Source organism: Dipodomys spectabilis, unplaced genomic scaffold, assembly GCF_019054845.1.
Source record: "Dipodomys spectabilis isolate Male_0828 unplaced genomic scaffold, ASM1905484v1 ptg000067l, whole genome shotgun sequence".
NCBI classification, from domain to species: domain Eukaryota; kingdom Metazoa; phylum Chordata; class Mammalia; order Rodentia; family Heteromyidae; genus Dipodomys; species Dipodomys spectabilis.
In genome coordinates, this window is record NW_024870744.1 from 4,500,974 (window position 1) to 4,514,533 (window position 13,560).

The 13,560-nt window shown below is 52.5% G+C and overlaps 2 protein-coding genes across 10 annotated transcripts in view; both read left to right on the forward strand.

Annotated features, from left to right (window-relative positions):
- Positions 1 to 662, forward strand: part of Plpp7 (phospholipid phosphatase 7 (inactive)) — a 35,170-nt gene extending 34,508 nt beyond the window's left edge. The window contains exon 3 of one of the 2 annotated variants that reach the window (XM_042680922.1): positions 626 to 662. The gene's annotated coding sequence lies outside the window, so the exon portion shown is untranslated. Of the gene's footprint in view, positions 1 to 622 lie in introns of both variants that reach the window. The other variant, XM_042680921.1, reaches the window with a different exon arrangement.
- Positions 379 to 13,560, forward strand: part of Prrc2b (proline rich coiled-coil 2B) — an 85,258-nt gene continuing 72,076 nt past the window's right edge. For all 8 annotated transcript variants that reach the window (XR_006147646.1, XM_042680905.1, XM_042680909.1 and 5 more), the window contains exon 1: positions 379 to 441. The gene's annotated coding sequence lies outside the window, so the exon portion shown is untranslated. The remainder of the gene's footprint in view (positions 442 to 13,560) is intronic.

Consider the following 13,560-nt stretch of genomic DNA (forward strand, 5'->3'; position numbering starts at 1 on the left):
GCCGCCGCCGCCGCCGGGTGCGCGCGCGCGCGCGGGGAGGGGTCCGCGCCCTCCCCGCCCCTCCCCCCCTTCCGGGCCCCTCCCGGCCCGGGACCCCCGCGGGCCGGCGCGGCAGGGGGCGCTGCGCGGGGCGGCGCTGCGCGGGCGCGGGCGGGGGCGGCGCGGAGGCGGCGGGGGGCGGGGAGCCGCGCGGGCGGAGGCGGCGGCGGCGGCGGCGACGAGACACGGCGCGGCGGCTCCTGAGAGCGAGCGAGCGAGCGGGCGAGGAGAGCGAGGGGAGCGAGGCGAGCGAGCGGGAGGAGGAGGAGGAGGAGGAGGAGGAGGAGGAGGAGGCCGCGAGCGCCGCGCCCCGCGCCATCCGCCGCCATCCGCCGCCCCCGCGTCCCGGCCGCCGCCCGACCGCCATCGCCCGGCCCCGAGGCGCGCGCGGAAGCAGACCAGGTGGGCCGGGGCCGGGCGCGGGGCGCGGGGCGCGGGGCCGGGCGCGGGGCGGCGGGGCTTTGTCTCCGCGGCCGCCCCGACCTTTGTCCGCGGGCGCGGCGGCCGGGCCGGGCCGGGCTCGCCATTGTTGTGGCGGCGGCGGCGGCGGCGGCGGCGGCGCGGCCTGGGCGCGCGCGGCGGGCGGCGGCGGCCCCGGGGCCGGGAGGGGCGCGAGCCGCGGGCCGAGGGACCCCCGCGCGCCCCCCACCCCCCCCACCGCGCCCACTTTCCGGGGCGGGGACCCCGAGTGGGCGGAGGGGGGGCGCCGCGCAGGCCCCGAGGCCGCCCCGCGGGGGAGGCCCGCGGCCGGAGGCCCGCACCGCCTCGGCCGGGGGCGGGTTGGGAATGCGGGAACGGGGGGCTCGTTTTCCGAACCCTTAATCCTCCGCCGAAGATGTTTAATCATAAACAGGATGTCGCTGCTCAGGCTGCCAGATGCCCCCTCCCCCTCTCCTCTTCCTTTCTCCCTCTCCCTCCCCCAGCTAAGAAACACAGCCCTGTTGGAATGGTGGTGGGCTTCTCGTGGTTTGTCCCAAGGAGACGGGAAGCTTGCTCGCGCTCCCCCCGTTTCTTCCCCTCCTAAACACGGAGGGACGTCAGGCCCAGCTTTAGGCAGAATAGGCGATTTTACCCTCTCCCCCGAGGCCATGGAGCTTGGAGGCGGCGGCAGGGGCGCCGCGGCTCGGCGCAGGGCGTCCTCTGCTCAATGGCTGCCTGGGCGAAGCCTTCCTGAGCCTTTTGTACGGTGAGACTTTCCCTGTGTGATTCCCCCCCCCCCCTTATTTCTTGAAGGTTCAGTGTGGGTTTTTGATGAACATCCACTTCGGGTTTATCTGGGGAGCCCTTAGTCTGAAGTCTGGGCAGGGTTTCTCCTCTGTGCCCCGGTGGCACTGGAGGGCCTGGCTCTGCTTGCTCCTCTCACCTCTCAATCCAGCATACTCTGGGTCTGTCTTGTGTCTTATTAAAGACAGGCATTGCAGCCTCCTCCGAGTAGAATTGAGAAGTTGGAACGGGGCCTAGCCGGGAGAGCGCGCGCGAGTGAGCCAGGCATGCCGTTGGTGCTCTGTAGTTGCTACTCTTGCGGTTGTTTTGTAATTGCTATTGAGTCTCAGGATGCAGGCTTGGCAGCTTGTGCCATCTTAGAAGAGAGCCATGCTCCATCGTGCCACAGGTGCTTGCTTGAGGCACCCATAGGGAGAAGGAGTTCCAGGTAACAAGACTGTTGGGCCCTCCCTCTAGTCAGTGTCTCCAAGCCCTTGTTGATCTAATAGGTCCTGGCCGGGTGCTTGCAGCCTACAGCTTGGTTTCTGTCAGTCGGGGTGGAATGGTCTGAACCAGGATCCAGGGAGCCTCTTTGGGACCCCCAAATGATTATTTAGGGAGTACGGGCTGGTGCTGGCAGAAGTGGCTCATGGAGCCAGCCATCTGTACTCTGGGTTACTTCTTGCAAAGGTCCCCCAATTTATAAAAGGCAATCATGCTGGCTCTCATCTGTAATCCTACCTACTGAGAAGGCTGAGATTTGAGGATCATGGTTCAAAGCAGGGAAAGTCCATGAGACTTTTTTTTTTGTCGGTTGTGGGGCCTGAATTCTGGGTCTGGGTCCTGTCCCTCAGCTCTTCAGCTCAAGGCTAGCACTCTACCACTTGAGCCATAGCACCACTTCCAGCTTTTTCTGCTATGTGGTGCTGAGGAATTGAACCCAGGGCCTCATGCATGCAAGGCAAGCACTCTACTACTGAACCACCTTCCCAGCCCTCCATGAGATTATCCACCATTATCCACCAAAAATCCAGAAGTGGAGCTGTGGCTCAAGTGGTAGAGCACTGCCAGCCTTGAGCAGGAAAGCTGAAGGGTAGTTCCCAAGCTCTTGAGTTCAAGCCCCTAGTAAGAATGTGTGCTTGCACGTTCACGCACGCGCGTGCACACACACACATACTCAAATGGGAATCACTATGGCAGCCATGGGTAAGAGGGATCTCTTGGGAGCCTCCCTCGTGTAAGATGCTTTGCATGTTTACAATGTAAACGAATGTCTGTTGCTTTGTTGTCTTCTTGTAGTTCTGGGTTCCTTTCTCTTCTGACCCATTTGTCCTAGTTTGTGGAACTCCGATCTCCCTGGTCAGAATTCTGTGTTAATGTTTTGATACCCTGATTATCATCCCACTGCCTGGAAACAGCCCAAAGGGAGCAGGGCCAAATACTAAAGAAGCAGGGTAGAACCTGGACTGATAAGCTGGGGGCGCTGATCCAGGTCTCAGGCCTCTTGGACAAGCCTGAGCACTTGCTGGTTAACAGTCCTGGAGATCCTCTGCTTGGGTGGGCTCACAGAGCCTCTGCCATCTGGAGGATCCATCCGTTCATTTGGACATTCTCACAAGCCTCTTGGTGGTGTTCTTTCAAAAAAAAGTTCAGTGGCTCCCTCCAGGCTTCCCTGCTGTGGGACTTGAGATGCCTTGGCAGGGTCAAATCATTCTTTCTCTGCCTCCCTTCCTCAACGAGGCCAGTCCTTCCCATCTGACCTCACTGGGTCCGGTCTGGCTCTGGTCTGTCTGTGGCTGGCACTGGCAGTTTGCAGGAGGTAATTTACCCCTCCCACAGCTTCATCCCTTAAGCCGGCTGCTTGGGCCCCTGTGGGGCCTGCCCTTGGGTCCTCCCCTCCATCAGGCCTAGGTGGGTAAAGAGAAAGCCTGGGAGGGAAGAGCCTGCAAAGCTGGGGAGAGTGGAATTTCAGGAATGGCAGGGTGGAACTGGTTCCTGCAAGGTCTGCTTGCCTGAGGCTTGGCTCAGGGATTTCTGTTGTCTTTGCTGTGTGGCCTCCTCTTCCACCTCCATTTGAATTTCAGGTCTCTTTTTTTTCCTGAAGGGTTATTTTATTGTACTTTGAAGTTCCCCCCTCCCCCTCTTGCTTTGCACAAAGTACTGACTCACGTTGCTAATGGCTGTATGTTGGATCTGTGTCTCATTATTCTCCCGTTTAACATGGATCTTTTTTTTTTTTTTTTTTTTTTGCATTTGGTTTCTATTTCAAACCAGAATAGGCCAGAAGTACCAGTGGATGTATTTCTAAATTACTGTTTGGTAGATGGATCTTGTCCTAGGCAGGCTGGGTCCTAGAGCAGTGAACTTCCCTTTTCAAAATTGTTGAGCTTTGCATGTTGAATCTCTTGTTTTTGACACATTTATTTTTGTGTAAAAAGACAAGGCTAGCTAGACTGTCCTTTAAAATCATAGCTTAGGCTGGGAAAGTGGCTTAGTGGTAGAGTGCTTGCCTAGCATACGTGAAGCCCTGGGTTCAATTCCTCAGTACCACATAAGCAGAAAAAGCCAGAAATGGCACTGTGGCTCAAGTTGTAGAGTGCTAGCCTTGAGCAAAAGAAGCTTATGGGCAGTGCTCAGGCCCGAAATTCAAGCCACATGACTTGCCAAAAAAAACAACAACTATCTACCTACCTTGATGGGCTTTTTCTTTTTTTTTTTTTTTTTTTTGGTCTGGTTGTGGGCCTGAACTCTGGGCCTGGGCGCTGTCCCTCAGCTCTTCAGCTCAAGGCTAGTTGCTCTACCACTTGAGCCATAGCGCCACTGCCGGCTTTTATCTTTTTGCTTATGTGGTGCTGAGGAATCGAACCCAGGGCCTCAGGCATGCAAGGCAAGCGCTCTGCCACTGAGCCACCTTCCCAGCCCTTGATTGGCTTTTTCTTTTTGGTGCCTCATGCTCTTTGCTTAGCTTTTTTTTTGGTCAGTCGTGGGACTTGAACTCTGGGCCTGGGCAGTGTCCCTTAACTCTTCAGCTCAAGGCTAGTGCTCTGTCACTTGAGCCACAGTACCACTTTCAGCTTTTTTCTGCTTATGTGCCGCTAAGGAGTCGAATCCAGGGCTTCATGCATGTGAGGCAAGCACTCTACCACTAAGCCACCTTCCCAGTCTTTTGCTTAGCTTTTTTTTGCTCAAAGTTGGTGCTTTACCACTTGAGCCACACTACTACTTCCAGGTTTTATCTGGTTAGTTGGAGATAAGACCCTGATCACCTTTTTTGTCCAGGCTAGATTGGTGGCTTAATCCTCCGATCCAGTCTCTTGTGTAGCCAGGATTACAGGTGTGTACCACTTGCACCAGATTTGATGATGATGATGATGAATTAAGATTTGGAGCTGGTTCATCTCCATCTTTGGGTCCTCCATGTAGATGGATGAGGAAACAGACACAGCCTGTGGTGTTAGAGGTGGGACACGACCAGCTTTCTGGGGAGTAAGGTTGTTTACCAGAGCGTTTAGGTTCACAGGTGCCCTTTGGATGGGGCCCTCTCACCTGGGAGCCTGTGGCCCTGGGCCTTGGCCATTGGTGATGCCACTGTTTACGCCTGTGGGAAATCTCTGCACTGGGAGGTGGTTTGCCTTGGTGACTGGAGCCAGGCATCTTGGTTCTCTGTGCTCAGGCGTGCGTGTTGATTTTACCTGGGACTGGAGACATGTTCCCCAGAGTTGAGGGCTGCGGCCGCATGGCGCCTCCAGGCTGCTGGTGATGGGTCTGGATGGTACAGTTTCATGGGCAGCAGGATGCGTGTGTTACAACATGAAGTCCCGCTCGAGTGGCCAGCCATCTTCCCCCATGTCTTCGGTTATTGCCTGTACTTCTGACCTGCTCTCTGCAGCTGGTTTTGTAGCTCCAGCCCTCTGTTCATCCCTTTGCAAACCTGCGGCCTTTTCTTTGTATGGCAGAAGCAGGGCTATTGCATTTTCAGTTTACTTGTCCTGCAGAAACTCCTTCTGCATCTCTTGTTGCTTACTAGCCATTGTGCAAAACCTTCAAACATGTATTGGAATGATGTTGGAGCCAAAGCACCAGTGGTTCTCAGCTGTAATCCCAATCCTAGTTACTCAAGGAGGCTGAGAGTGAGAGCTGAGGATCTTGGTTTGAAGCCAAGCCAGAGCAGGAAAGTTCATGAGACTTTTTTTTTTTTTGGCTGATCCTGGGACTTGAACTGTGGGCATGGGTGCTGTCCCTGAGCCTATTTGTGTTCAAGGCTAGCATTCTACCACTTGAGCCACAGCACCAGTTCTGGCTTTTTCTGAGTAGCTTTTTGGAGATAAAGAACCTCATAGACTTTCCTGCCTAGGCTGGCTTTGAACCGCCATCCTCGGATCTCAGCCTCCTGAGTAGCTAGGATTACAGGCATGAACCACTGTTGAGTCAGCTCATGAGATTTTTATCTCCAGTTAACCATCAAAAAGCCAGGAGTGAGGGGGCTGGGAAGGCGGCTCCGTGGTAGAGGGCTTGCCTTGTATGCATGAGGCCCTGGGTTCGATTCCTCAGCACCACATAAGCAAAAAGAAAAAAGCTGGCAGTGGCGCTATGGCTCAAGTGGTAGAGTGCTAGCCTTGAGCTGAAGAGCTGAGGGACTGGACCCTCCCCCCCCCAAAAAAAAAAAAGCCCGGAGTAGAGGTGGGGCTCAAGTGGTAGAGTGTCAACCTTGAGTGAAAAAGGTAAAGGACAGCACCCAGGCCCTTAATTCAAGACCTAGTATTTGCACATGACACACAATAGTAATGTTGGCAATATATGAAAATAACCTCATCATCTAGAGATAATGTAAAAGAGTTGTTGGTAGTGTTTCTTTCCTCTGATTTTGAGTATATCTTCAGAATTGGAACAATTCTAAATACATTATATATACAGTAGTTTACTTTTTTTGTTGTTGTTGATCCTGGGGCTTGAACTCTGAGCCTGGGCGCTGTCCCTCAGCTCTTCACCTCAAGGCTAGTGCTCAACTACTTGAGCCACAGTGCCACTTCTGGCTTTTTCTGCTTATGTGGTGCTGAGGAATTGAATCCAGGGCCTCATGCATGCAAGATAAGGACCGTACTACTGAGCCACCTTCCCAGCCCTGCCACTTCCAGCCTTTTTGGGATGAGCATCTCACAGACTTTCCTGCCTCAGCTGGCTTCGAACTGTGATCCTCTGATCTCAGTCTCCTGAGTAGCTAGGATTACAGACGTGAGCCACTCAGGCCTGGCTTGGTAGTTCATTTTTTGCTCTTAATCTGTAGTGAGTCTGTCTTTTCTGTGTGTCATGACCTCTGCCGCATGCAGGTGGTCATTGTGGTTCTCCTGTCTGCAGAGTGAGGTCGGTGCGTGGCACTGGCTGCTTCTCCCCAGGGCAGCCGGGCAGGCTGGGGCTGCATGGTTTTCAGGGCACAAAACCAGTTTTCTCCCCTGTCTCTGCCACCTACTTTTCTATTTTTGAGCCCTAGGTGGCTTCTGTCGTGTGCCACAGGTTCTGGGTAACTTAGTCCTGGTGAAACCCTTTGATGAGTGCCTCTTAGGGGTCTTCCCTTTTGTTGATTGGGTTGAATCTGGACAGTTGTCTGTGCTAAACGTTAATTATTCTGCAGACAGGTGCATACCCAGAAGGCAAGAGGTGCTGGGGAGCCCTGAATGCAGACATCATTCTCTGCTTTCTTCCCTTTTTTTTTTTTTTTTTTTTAGTTGGTTGTTGGCTTGACCTCAGGGCCTGCGAGCTGTCACTGAGCTTTATTGGTCAAGGCGAGTGCTCTGCCACTTTGAGCCACAGCACCAACTTTCTGGTTGGAGATAGGAGTCTCTCCGACTTTGCTGTCCTGACTGGCTTTGAACCATGATCCTCGGATCTCACCATCCTCTGATTAGCTAGGCTTACAGGTCTGAGCCAGCAGTGCCTGGCTCTCTTTCCCCCTCCCCTCCCCTCCCCTCCTCTCTACTTTTTTTATTTTGATGGTCATGGGGCTTGAACTCTGGGCCTGGGCGCTGTCCCTCAGCTTTTCTGCTTGAAGTTAGCGCTCTACCACTTGAGCCACAGCCCCACTTGCGGCTTTTTTCTGCTTATGTGTTGCTGAGGACTCAAACCCAGGGCCTTAGGCATGTGAGGCAAGCACTCTACCACTGAGGAGCCAACTTCCCAGCTCCTTCTCTGTACCCGTTGAGACAGGGTCTTTCTGCAGAGTCCAGGCAGGCCTTGAGCCCTGGACCCTTCTTCCTCAGCCTCCCAAGTGCTATAGGATCACTGCCACACTCAGCTTGTGCTTTTGCTTCATTTTCCAGGGTATTACTCCTTACATATATAAGGATAATTAGTTGCCATATGTACCAAATGTATTTACTTTGTTTGTTCTCTCACACCTTCAGGTAAATATGGTTTATTTTTGTGTTGTCACTGGTGGCTCACACTTACAATTCTAGCTACTCACAAGGCTATGATCTGAGAATTGCTTTATGAGCTAGCCTGAACGGACAAATCTAAAAGACCCTTATCTCTAAAATCCAGAAAACCAGAAGTGGAGGTGTGGCTCAAGTGGTAGAGTGCCAACCATGAACACAAGACTGGGAATTCAAGCCCCATCCAGTACTGACACATACAACTTTTTTTTTTTAATGGGCCTTGAGTTTGCTAGGCAGGCTCTCTACCACTTGAACCAAGTCCCCAGCTCTAAAGTCTTTTTGTTTTCTGGTCGGTCATGGGGCTTGAACTCTTGTCTTGGGTGTTATCCCTCAGCTCTTCAATTCAAGGCTAGCACTTTACCACTTGAGCCACAGCGCCACTTCAGGTTTTCTGGTGGTTTATTTGAGAGAAGAATCTCTCATGGACTTTCCTACCTGGGTTGGCTTCTACCTGGGTTGGCTTTGAACCGTAATCCTCAGAATTCAGCCTCCTGAGTAGGATTACAGGCATGAGCCACTGTTGCCCAGCTTCAAATCATTTTTTAGAGCTGTTTTTATTTGTGGGATTGTGTCATCCCCCGGCCCAGTGGGTGAGCAGCCAGTGGAAGCTGAACCTTAGGCTTGCCAGGCCTCCTCGTGCGCCCTGGGCACCAGGGTGCCGTGTGTGGTGTGTGCTGTGTTGGGAAGGGACTCTTGGGAGCCCACCCGAATCAAGGCCAGCTCAGCCTGCCAAGTTGGAAGGCATTTGGAACGTGGCGCAGACTTAAAATAAAGCATCGTATGCGGAGGCCTGGGATATTAGAGCTGGGTTTCTAAATTAGAATCAGACAAGGGGCCCTGAAGAGAGCTCCCGGCCAGCCTGCTTCCCTAGCTCAGTGACTGTCCGTCCGCTGGGGCTCCGGAAAGCTGGCCGTTCTTGGAGCTGTCTGTCTATAGAAGGATGGGGGTGGTTTGCTGCAGGACCCACTGGAAAAAGGGGGTCATCTCCAGCCCTCTTTCCGTGGTTCCTTTGTGTCTGCCAGAGTTTTTTTTTCCGGCAGGTGGGCAGGTGTTGTTTACACAGGCCCAGGGCTTAAAGAACAGCTCTGTTCCAGGCCGGACAGAAAGCAGCCTGTCTGGGAGGGGCAGAGTCGCTCCTGCGGAGCTGACCTGTCTTTGGGACTGAATGAGCTCAGTGTTCCCAAATCCCTGGGGAGAGCAGACAGTGTTCAGAAACATAGAGTGAAATGTTCTGGTATTTGTTTTCATGATAAAAAAAATTAATTACATGTGGACTGTGGCACAGTGGCTCATGCTTGTAATCTCAGCTCCTTTGGTAGTAGAGAACAGGAGGATGGTTCGAGACCAGCTTGGGCAAAAAGTCACAGACTCCCATCTTAACAGATGAGCTAGGTGTGGTGAGGTATACCTGTGATCCCAGCTACTTGAGAGGCACAGATAACATCACAGTCCCAAACTGGCTCAGGCAAAAAGCAAGACCCCCATTAAAAAAAACCAAAAAACAATAAAAAGCAAAAAGGGCTGCAGATGTTGCTCAAGTGTCTGTCTGCCTGGAAAGCTCAAGAGCCTGAGCTCAGATGCCAGTACCACCAAAAAACCCCAAGAGAGCCAGGTGCTGGTGGCTCATGCCAGTAATCCTAGCTTCTCAGGAGGCTGAGATCTGAGGATCACAGTTCAAAGCTGGTTGGGCAAGAAAGTCTGTGAGACTCTCTCCAATTAATCGTGAAAAAAGCCGAAGAGGAGCTATGGCTCAAGTGGCAAAGCTCTAGCCTTGAGCAAAAAAATTTAGGGATGGCACCAGTGCCCCTGAATTCAAGCCCCAGGAATGGCATTTAAGAAAAAAATAAGACAAGTATGCATATTCACTTAATGAAATGAGAGCTGTTTTTCCTTAGCCTCCCAGATGCAGGTCATTGGGTTTCCTTTCCCTTCTCCAAACACATGTAAATATAGGCATGAGGACCAAGAGTTTCTTTCTTTTGCCTGTCCTGGGGCTTGAACATAGGGGCTGGGCACTCTCTCTGAGCCTCTTTGCTCAAGGCTAGCATTCTACTACTTGAGCCACAGTGCCACTTCTGGCCTTTTCTGTTTATGTGGTGATGAGGAAGCGAACCCAGGGTCTCACACATGCAAGGCAAAACATTCTACTGCTGAGCCACCTTCCCAGCCCCACTGCTGGCTTTTTTGAGTAGTTTATTGACCTTTTTGCCTGATTTGGCTTCAAACTGCGATCCTCTGATCTCAGCCTCCTGAGTTGCTAGGATTACATGCATGAGCCACCAGCACCTGGCTCAAGAATTTCTTTTGCAGAGGCTGGGAAGGTGGCTCAGTGGTAGAGCGCTTACCTAGCATGCATGAGGCCCTGGATTTGATCCTTGAGCTGAAGAGCTGAGGGACAGCGCCCAGGCCCAAAGTTCAGGCCCCACGACCAGAACAAAAAAAAAAAAAATTTGTTTTGCAAAACAAGAGAGGGTACTTGTGGTTCAAGGGTAGACTGTTGCCTCTCATTTGTGAGACCCTGGGTTCCATCTCTAGCACTGGAAAAAACAAGTTAAAGCCCTAAATGAGGTATATTGTCACAGGAAATTTGCTTTTTCAAAGGTTCTCATGGGCATCCCTATTAAGATAAACAGATCTAACACACCATAGTTTTGGAACCCAGGCTGACCTAGAATTCATGATCTTTCTGCCTTAGTTTCCTGAGTGCTGAGATTGTAAGCATACACTGCTGTGCCCCGTTTAGTACATTTTTTTGTTGTTGTTGTTGGTCATGGGGCTTGAACACTGGGCCTTGGCACCGTCCCTCAGCTCTTCAGCTCAAGGTGAGTGCTCTACCACTTGAGCCACAGCACCATTTCTAGTTTTCTGGTGGTTCATTGGAGATAAGAGTCTCATGGACTTTACTGCCTGGGCTGGCTTTGAACTGTGATCCTCAGAGCTCAGCCTCCTGAGTAGCTAGGATTACAGGCGTGAGTCACTGGTGCCCTGCTTGTACACTCTAGGTGTTTTAAAAATAATGATTATTAGGTTTAAAAAATACTCAAATGTATAAAGAAAACAAAAGTAGCCTAGGTATTCCCAGTAGACATTAGAAAATGAGAGGTATAAAGGGTCTCCGTGAAGGAAACCACTGTGAGGATTTTGATTCTTTCCACATAAAAAATGCATTTATACACATATAAGTACTTATTTTATCATTTCAGACAGAGTTCTATCTCTAATAGCCTAGGCTGCTCTTAAATTCGTAATCTTCCAACCTCAGCCTTCTGAGTGCTGGGATTCCAGATGTGTCCCGCCACAGCTGGTTCTTCTTCCCAAGCTGCTGTCCTTCCCCTGTGCCCTGCGGCAGCTTGCCAGTGGGACACTTCAGCCAGCTAACGGCCTGTTTTCCCTCTTCTCTATTGGTGCACATGTTTAGGCTGTTGATAATTTTAGAATATTGCATCGTTTTGGTGAAACTGTGTTGTCTGTCTTCAAAAACACACAGTTTGTATGAAGCAGCCTGTGAAGGTGTCTGAGCTTGAAGGTTCTTCTGTGGGGAGCATTTTGGAAAGAGTTCTGACTTCCTCTTTGGAGAACTACCATTATACATCATTGTGGGAGTGAGGCTTCTTGGCCATGGGGCGGGCCTTCAGCATGTCACAAAGTGCCGCTCCACTCCCTGGGTCTGCTGTGTGGACGGCTTAGGGGCTGGAGCCATCGTGGGCACGGAGTTGGGTGACAGCCATTGTGATAGAGAGGGCACGGCCAGCCAGGGCCAAGCTTGCACAGATGTCTTCTTCCAGCCTTTATATGTTAGAACCAGGAGTAGAAAATTCAGAGCCCACCTTACTGCCTTTGGAGTGTTCCCATGGGTGCACGTTCTTCAGCCCTGTTGGTGTGTGTGGATGTGGGTTTGTGCGTTTAGAGGCCTGCCCTCTTCCATACCTCATGATGATTGCTGTGATTTTTTTTTTTTTTTTTTTTTGTTTAGCCACTTGGCTTGGATTTAGGAGAGGTGGAGCATTTGGTGTGGGGTGGGGGGGGGAGGGGGAGGGGGGGGGAAGAGGATGCTGTGGCCTTTAGTCAGGCCAGCAGCGGGGCTGGGCAGGAGCAGGTGGAGAGGACAGCCCTGCACCCCGAGGATCATGCTGCTTCGATCCCTGTGGGCTGTATGTTGGGGCACCTTACCTCCCTGTGCACCGACGAGGTAGACAGCGGAACATGGGGTGGGGAGGAAGGCCCTCTGAGGTCAGCTGTCTTCAAGTCCGGGCTCCTTTCGCCACACAGACACTGAGTGACCAATTGCTTCCTCTTTTCGAATCTGTGTTTTGTGCCTCTGGATGTGGTGCCAGCACTCTCAGAACTGGGATGGGTGAGGGTCTGCTGATGTGGTGGGAGGCCCTTGGCACAAGCAACAGGCCCTTGGCAAAACAGTAGCTAATAGTGGCTCCTGAGCCCCGGGCTCAAAGAGGGCCTAGGGGTTTGGAGAGGCAGGCTATCCACTTGGGGCTCATTTGTTTACTAGGTGTTGGCGTTTCTAATTGTGTGTGCTGCATTCAGACCCGATTCAGACCCGAATCACAGCCCTGGCCCTCGCCTCCAAAGCCCAGCCACCTTAACGTAAGGAAGGGTCAGCTGTGGGCCAGCTGGGCATCATCCTCTCCACTTTACGTACTCCCTCCAGCAAACAAGGGAGGGCTGCCACCCAATACCAAGTGTCTTGTTCTTGGGACTGGAAGGTAAATATCTCGGGAGAAATGGAGGTAGGTGGGTAGCTTGTGGCTCCTCTGCAGATTAGCTGGCTGCAGCCCTGCTTCAGTCTGGTGGGTAGAAGCGCCCTTCCCACCACTGGCACCTTCTGTGGTCTGACTGGAACAACAAATAATCTTTCTCTTTGTCTGCCACATGCGAATGGAACCTGTCTCAGTGCTTTGCTGTACACACTGGCTGAATGCAGGTCCGTGTGTGGCACCGTGCAGGGCACCTGCTCCTGAATGGAGCCGGTTCTGTGTTGCTCAGTTTACTGCAATCTGACAAATAATGTTGAAAAAAAAATCCCAGACTCAAAGCCCACAGGAGAAAAGCAGTCCTTCGGCCCTCCCTGCCCCACTGCTGTCTTCACAGTTGTTTATTTTAACACCCCGTGGGTCTTGCCATTGGAGTTTCTATAGAAACCTTCAGGTGGGTAGGAGAGCTTTGATGTGGCTCCCAGCGTTCATGCAGCCCTTCTCTGGGTTGGGGAGAAAAGTCCCTGCGTCCTTGGGACACTCTGGGAGAACCATAGTGTTATGTTGTTGACATTCATCCCAGGCAGAGAATAGGACTTCATTAATTGATGAGTGTTGCTCTCCAGAGATCTCCAAGCTTAGGATTTGAGTGTTGACTTGGGAGTTGGGGGATAGGACGGGTGGGTGTGTTCCAAGTGAGCTTGTAAAGGTGGAGGGCCAGCCCTGGGTTCTGACTTTTGGGTGGGACTGGGCTGCGTTCATGGGGGGTGAGGTCTGTCTGTGGGCAAGCCTTTGTGACAGATGAATCTGGCCCTTATGTGTGGGTGCCCAGGCATATCACAGTCCTGGGTTTTCAGGCACAGAGAAGAAATGGTGGGTCCCCCAGTAGAGCTGTTACCGCTTTGTTGGGGGTCAACAAAGATCTCTGCCCTTTTGCCTCTCCTCACCCTTCAGTGTCTGGGTTTAGTTAATTTGGGTTTGTGGGGACTGAACCACCCCAATGTAAATAAGCCCCTTTCCCCCTTCCCCCTCCCCCCCTTTTCTGGATCAGATGGTGTGGGGAGCCAGGAAGGAGCCAGGTGACCTTGGCTTTGTTCCTTCACCTCTCTGAGGTGGGAGTGGCAACCATCACCTTTGCCCTTGAAGGTGGCTGTGTGCTGAGAGCCAGCTTGGCCTGC